The 7,793-nt window shown below is 31.0% G+C and overlaps 1 long non-coding RNA gene across 1 annotated transcript; it reads right to left on the bottom strand.

The window, feature by feature from the left end:
- Positions 1-902: 902 nt before the first annotated feature.
- On the bottom strand, positions 903-1,241 carry LOC149543365 (uncharacterized). Its single transcript, XR_016355233.1, has 2 exons — positions 1,126-1,241; positions 903-987 (listed from the first exon to the last, which is right to left on the bottom strand). It is a non-coding gene; the product is annotated as an uncharacterized LOC149543365 (long non-coding RNA).
- Between the last annotated feature and the right edge of the window lie 6,552 nt (positions 1,242-7,793).

Here is a 7,793-nt window from a genome sequence, read left to right as displayed (position 1 = left end):
TCAAGTGCACACATGTATCCTAGAATTTTATCCCCTTAAGCCCAATGTTCTAATTCAAGTCCAACTTAAAACATGTACATGTTCAAAATTTAGTTAAAAAAATTACAATTTGAGCTTGAAAGCTCACATGTCCTAAAATTGAAAGCTCACATGTCAGGTAATTAGTTAAATTGAAAGCATACATGTGTCCAAAAATTGACAAGTTAAGTGAAATAGAAAGTTCAATATAATTAATTTTACAAACTCCTAATTTCATCCCCTTAAGACAAGTGGTGTTCGAATTTCTTTCCCTCAAGGTGCACATGTCAGGTAATTAGTGTACACACATGTACATATAAGTTCATAATTTCTATAATTAGTTACTTTAGAAAATTCAAAATGAAAGAGTAAAAGTTCAATTTAGAAAATTAGTTATTCCATGAAATTTCAAATTGATCAAATGATTGTTCAACCAAATTTCAAATTGTTCTTGAGTTACATTTCAAATTAGGAGTTGTTTCTATCTCATATCAAGTGGATCAGCTCGTTCTTGGATAACATTTAATATTTTCTCATGATCATCAATATGGAGCCTCCACTTACGTATTCCAAGTCCTTTGACTGGATGAAGAGTTAGACCAGTGGCAATAACATGGTTACTATATTGATATACCTTATTGTTAGGTTGATAATCAGTGAAATGAATCCCATTTTTAAGTACTTTTATTTTCTTCAAATATGTTCCTTGTACAACAAAAGAACCTGCACATGTATACATTTAAAAAATACATCAATCTTGAATTTAAGTCAAAGAATTTGAATTCATTAAAAATATAGATACTTGACATACATATATACATAATTCAACTATATACTAACCTGTGGGAAAAAAAATTTCATCACTTATTTCAGTCTTTATTAGCTTCTCTCTTTCCATGGTGCAACGTAATAAATAATAGCTAGCACCTTCTACATTTTTTGATTCTGCTATGACTGCAAAAACATTTCCTACACAAACTTATTATATATGTCAAAATTCTGGATACACGTCATTTACATAAGTACATATATATAATAAAAATTAACCAAAATTATGAAAAATGTATACATGTACATGATCCAGGTATATATATAGTTCATACATACCAACTCTGATCAATCCTGAAATATGGTTATAATCACTAGAAATCAATGGAATATCATCATAGTTTTCATCCTCAAACTCATTCGTATTAATAACATCTAGTGGCACCAAAGTCCATTCATCCACATATCCATGTTCTTGATTAATGCAACCACCATAGTCTTCATCAATACAATTAGGACAAAAACATGAGTATTCTCTTGTATACAATGACCACACATTACTATTTGTACTCATAACTGAATGCAAAGATCGTTTCTTCTCTACCCTCTTGCATGCATGCATTGATCTTCTATCAACACCTGAATGTGTACACAAGGTCCATAATTTAGTTAGAGATCATGTAAGGTAACATATTAAATATAAATTTAAGATTCAATTTAAAAATATGAACAAATTAATTTATATATACCTGATACCTCCCAAACACTCTAAATGGTATGACTCGATCTGCTTTTGATGATGTGTTATCAATATTTGTTGGCACCGAAAAATGTGTTTTGCACCACTCAACCACATCATGAGCATTATTAATGTGATATCCTTTATAGTCCATTTGATACTTTCTTAAAGCACATTTGATACAAGCTCCTGCACCATCATGCTCACCCTTTCCATGTCCACTCTCAAAAAAACTCCAAATGTGTGGTATATTAAGGTATCGATCATATCTACATAATCCATAAAATGGTCTAGCTGATTTAAATTGTGTTGCACATCCATCTAAGCATACAAAATGTTTTTCTATTTTAATGTTTTTTTTTTTCAAATATTCAAAAAATGTCTTAAAACAATGTTCCACAAAATGTGTGTCATGTTCTTTGTCATCACTAATATAATTTAAGTCATACTCTTTTTTAATGACTCGTGCTTGATTTGTACTTTCCACACCATCCAGATCAATTTGTGCATGTCGATAAGACACTTGAGCCATAATAGTAGCCTGCTCTCTATAGTAGCATTCTACTTGAAGTTGTTTTTGAGATACGAAAGAGTAATTCTCTGCAAAGTCAACAACAGATAGAATTGTTCCAAGTGGGAAAGTTTCTCTTAGTGTTTGGAATTGTTCTGCTTGCCACTTAGCAAAAAATGCATGGCATATATATATGGTTGAATCAATTTACGAAAATTTGACATAAATTCTCTAGCCAATATCTCATCCTCTACATATTCTAACCTTGTTGATTCTTTTCCAGCTTTTGTTTCTGACTTTATGTACTTATATCTCTTACATTTTACCATCCTTGTCGTATTAGTATCTTCTTCTCTCAAAGGAAATTTAGTCAAGTTACCACATGTTTCAAAAGTTCCTCTTATGCAATCTATTTCACGGACACAATCATTTGGTTTTTCACATAAGATTGATGTTATGAATTGACTCATTCATTTAGGAAAAGTATTTTGAGAAGTTTCACTACTTTCTTCTATCATATTTCGAAACCCTTCATAGTAGAGATCAAATTCAACATGATATCGACAACAACATGTTTCAAAAGATTTATTTATCTTCACAAAATAGGGCTTCAATCTTTCAAACATTGTTTGTCCAATCTTTATGTTAGGATTTAAATTACAAAATGAGAGATACAATTCATGTTGAGTGACATCCAACCAATGTTTTGCGTGTTGAATATATTCCTTAGGCCCAATCCTCTGCTTGATGATATCTCTTCTATTTGGTGAAGGATGAGTATTATCAATCCAAAATTGAATAACTAAGTTCTTAACTATTTCCCCAATCATGTCAGATCAAGGAGTTCTACACATTAGTGCCCAATTGCCTTCTAATGTACTATCATTCAAATTGTTTCTCCTTTTTAGATAATGTAGTACTATCTTTCGACTATATCCGAAATGAGATGATAATGAAGAGATCTATCTATTTTGGGATGTTTTCTTATTAAAAATAGATGTCAATATCACTCTTTGTGCAATGGATGTATGTACAGATCTAGGTTTTTTTCCAATGGAATGTAACCCTTCCTTAACACTTTCAACAATATCTTTTTCTAGTTTAGAAGTCCTCATCTTTTTTATACTTGTATCTATACCCAATAGTCTCAGTGGCTCTTTTAATTCATCTTTGAGAAGTGAAATTGATAATAGTTGAGTTTTCTCCACTATTGATAGATTCTCAAATTGTGCAATTATGTCTTTACACTTTTTATTCAATTTCCTCTTCGTAGTATGTGTAGGTTGATTAGCATATTCTCTCAATGTTTCCACATCCATTTCAATTAAATGATCTATGTTTCTATGATTAATTTTTCTCTTCAATCTTTGAGCTAAATTAACATTCTCATTTGTTGTTTGATCTCGGGCTGCACAAGAAAAAATGAAACAAAGTCTTAAGATACAATCTCTTTAGGGGACATATATGTATACATATATACATGTTTAACTTGAGTGAAATATTATGTACTTGATTAAATTATCTAACCTTTAGATGGTCCTTCCTCAATATCCATTGCTTCATCTTCAATTTCCTCATGTCCAATATTTTCATCATCTACTAGAATTGCACATGCACGATATAAGAAATAAAATCAAGTAAGTTTATAAGGGGAAATATCGCTCACTAAATTTAAAAATTAAAGATATAAAGTTTGATAGAGACCTAGAATTCTAGAGAGATCTATATTATATACTTGCAAGAGATGCACATGTACCTGTTTGAACTTGGGATGAACCTTCTCCAATGTCGGTACGTTGTCCTAGTTGACTACATCCTAAATAAATTCATTTATTTAATTATAATCATAATCTAATAAACCTTAATGCACTATAAATTATTAACATAATTGAATAAACAAGGTAATTCCCATGCTAAATAAATTCATAATTTAAATTTATTCATAATGTAATATAACCCTAAGGACTAATATGGACATAATTGAATAAACCCTAATGGCCTAAATATGAACATAATTTCAAATAAAATCTTAATATTAAGTTAATCTAGTAATGCTAATTTAAGATAAATATGATATTCCTAATTGGATTTAAACCCTAATCCTAACTAAATAAACTAATTAAATACATTAAAAAAAAGATTGTGCATGTGTACCTTATCTAAGATAGTATCTTGCTAGCATTTTTTGACAATTTTCATCTTCTTGTTCCTTAGTTCTTCTTCGTGCATATTTACTTGCTCTTTTATCTGTATTGCCTATGTCGTAAATTCTTCCTCCAAAATTGAAAAATAGGTTGAAGTTTGTCAAATATTTCTTTCTAACCAATTCAAAAGCCAATAACTTGATTTCACATAAATGCAAATTGTAAACAATGAAACTCATATTTATATACAAATTTTTATTTTTTTTTAAAACCTCCTTATTAGCCAACTAGGGAAAAACCCTAAGGAGCCGACTAGAAAAACAACCCTATGGTCAGCTTCTACTTACAAGTCTCCTAAAGATGAAGCATAGGATGATGATCTGGAATGCCGACGAGACATCAAATACTGACCAACCTCATTACTCAAAATAGATCTGATAGCTGCTGCAATCTCTCCAACTCCCTAAAGGACCCCATGTAAATGAGTGCTACGCATGGCCTCATCAGCTGATGGACCTAACACAGGGGAAATAGCAAGTGCCCTCTCTCTGACAATCGATCTATGTGCCAGTGGGGGACGACCTTGCTACCTATCAGCCAATCTACCATGCCCCTATCCTAAATGTCCTGGTAAATTTGTGTAGTTCACTGCCCTGCGTAAGAGAACCTCTGCATAAAGTTGTCGAGAAAAATAGAGTGGAATTTGGTCGTTATTTGGATAATGACCATGGGCAGCAATAAAGCGTGGGTATATCAATGCAGCCATCTATGGATCTGTACACTTAAGGGGAGAATACCCCTTTACATACTTTTGTGAAAGATAATGAGGGAAACATTCCCTCTTCAAGACATCTTTGGGCAGCAAGCCCTGCACCTCCTAGAGTGAAAGACCAGAGGAGACCTCTTGTCTCTTACTGTCAAGGACAACTTGTATAGTATGTGTAGAATATGGGGCAGCGCCATGAATCTCATCTCGAATAAATTCCAGGCTTTGTAAGATAGTCTGGCATGTACAACTATAAATACTGGAGCATGTGCCACTAGTCAGGGATTCCTGAAGTCTATGAATCTCTTGGTTAGTGCGATCATAGAGCTCCTGAGGTGGGATAGGTAGCTGATCACGGGGGACATGATGTTGCTCAGGGGGGATAGGCTTCTCAGGCTCGGGTATAGGCTACTGCTCAGGGCCCAGGATAGGCTACTTAGGCCTAGGTATAGGCTGCTCGAGGGCCACAAGCTGCTCGGGGGGATAGAAGGCTGTTGATCAGCCATGTCAATGTATGTAGGTGCGTGTATAATGTGTAAACCTGAAAATTAAAATTAAAATGTATTACATTTAATAAACTTGAAACTTATATTAACATATATGTATGTACAATTTGATAAAATTAAAAAACTTGTATCTAAATTGTTTTAATAGAATTAAACATGCACGTACATGTCTACATATATATAAAAGTCCTAAAACTTAAATGAACATATACCTTAAAAGAAAACTAAATTTTAAAACACACATGTTGTTATATATATAATGTTTGTAACTCAAGGACCTTTTAAGAACTACATGTGTGCAAGTTATATTTCTATCTGAGTTAGATTGAATGTTCAAAGGTTTTACACATATGTGTGCACATAATTTTGTCAGGTGTAATTTAGGTCCACGAAGTTTAAATATGTGCATATATATATATATATATATATATATATATATATATATGTATATATAGATATATGCATATATACATGTACATGATATGTATATTTGCACATATAGATCTATCATGCACATGTGTATATATACATGCATACGTGTGCATATATATACACATACACATGATATGTGCAAATATACATATCATGCAACATATGCATATATAGATCTATTTGTGTACATATATATAAGATTGATGTATCATTTTGAGACCTTGATATCTATGTTTAATTAGTTTTAGGATTAGGGTTCAATTTGGTTTGTGCTGTTTGATTAGGTTTACATGCTTAGGTTTCAATTAGGAAAAGAGTTAATAAATTGAATTAATGTTTCAATTCAATCTTAGGGTAACGGTTCAATTTTGTTAATGGCTGGGGAAAGGATTTAAGGTTAAATTCAAGATTTCTACTATTAACTTGGGATATATAATTACCTGTTTATGATCATGGTTTAATTCAATTTGGTTTATAAGTATAATATTAATTAGTTAAGGGCCAAGTTTACCTTTCAATCTAGTTTGATATATTCAATTTGGTTTAGGGTTGACCCAAGGGTTAGTTTATTTTAGTGTTAAATATTAAGATATAATGCTAAATGATATCACTCATTTTTTGATATTTTGATATGATGGACATGTCGTAAATGACATTTCTATATGATTATTTTGATATGATATGCATGGATTATATATATATAATCTTATGATTTAGGGTAAATTATCATTTATAATATAAGGGTATAGAAATTAAATTTTAAGATCTTGAGGTTAGGGTTAGGGTTTGGATAATTAAATTTTAGTTTTAGGTTTAGGGTTAGAGTTAGGATTATGGTTAGGGCTATGATTTAGGATTGAGACCACGATTAAAGGGTTAGGATCATGTGGTCGGAGACCAAGTACCTGAGTAGAAATTATAGTCTATCAATTAGGGTTAGTAAAGTAGGCAAGTTAGCATTTAGGATTTAGGCTTATAGTTATGATTCTAGGGTTAGGGTACATTGGGTTTACATTTCTATTAGTATTATTTATACGGTTAGGATATGGGTTGACATTGGTATTAGTATTATTTTTAGGGTTATGGTTTGTAAATCAAGGTTTAAATTTATGGATCTAGGATTATGATTAGGGCTTATAATTTAGGATAAGGGTTGGGGCTTATCATCTAGTATAAGGGAACTTACCATAATTTATGATGAGGGTTAGAATAATGGTTTAGTACTTAAAATTAATTTATATCTAGCTAGCTTTTAAAATTAGAGTTTAGCATTTAAATTTAACAAATTTTAGGATCTTAGTGTACATACATCTTGATTCTAGGGTTTAGTATAATTTAGGGTCATGGTTTAACAATGTATGATTATAGGTTATAGGTTTGTACATGATCATTGCTAGAAGTATGGTTAGAGGGTTAGGGTATGGGTTTACATCATGTTGAACTAGAAGTATGATTCTGAGGGTTAGGATTTATATTAGCAATAAAAAATTTTATTATGGTTTTAACACGTAGTTTTAATAAATTTATATAATTAAAGTTAGGATCAAGTATTAATATGATTTACTATTTAATGTTGGGGTTTATCATTTAGACCTCTACGGTTCAAATTGAGATTTAGAAAAGTTTTATAGTTTCAAGTGTGCATCTAAGATTAGGGGTTATAATTTATGATTAAAGGGTTTTGTAGTTAGGATTATGACCAGGTTTAGTATAATTTAGGGCTACTGTTTAGCATTAAGGAACTTAAGAGTTAAAATTGAAGTTAAATATATTTAATCTTTACATGAACATTAGATTATATGATGTACATTTTTTTATGTAACTTGTATATTATTTAATCAAGTTATGTTCTTATAATTAACTTTTATTAATTAAAGATTGTAACATGTATTCTTTGGGTCATACACAT

The sequence above is a fragment of the Cupressus sempervirens genome, chromosome 8, assembly GCF_028749045.1.
Source record: "Cupressus sempervirens isolate cs-2001-9-10 chromosome 8, ASM2874904v1, whole genome shotgun sequence".
In the NCBI taxonomy this organism is placed as follows: Eukaryota; Viridiplantae; Streptophyta; class Pinopsida; order Cupressales; family Cupressaceae; genus Cupressus; species Cupressus sempervirens.
The sequence above is the reverse complement of the archived record's forward strand: the minus strand, read 5'-3'. Positions and strand labels throughout refer to the sequence as shown.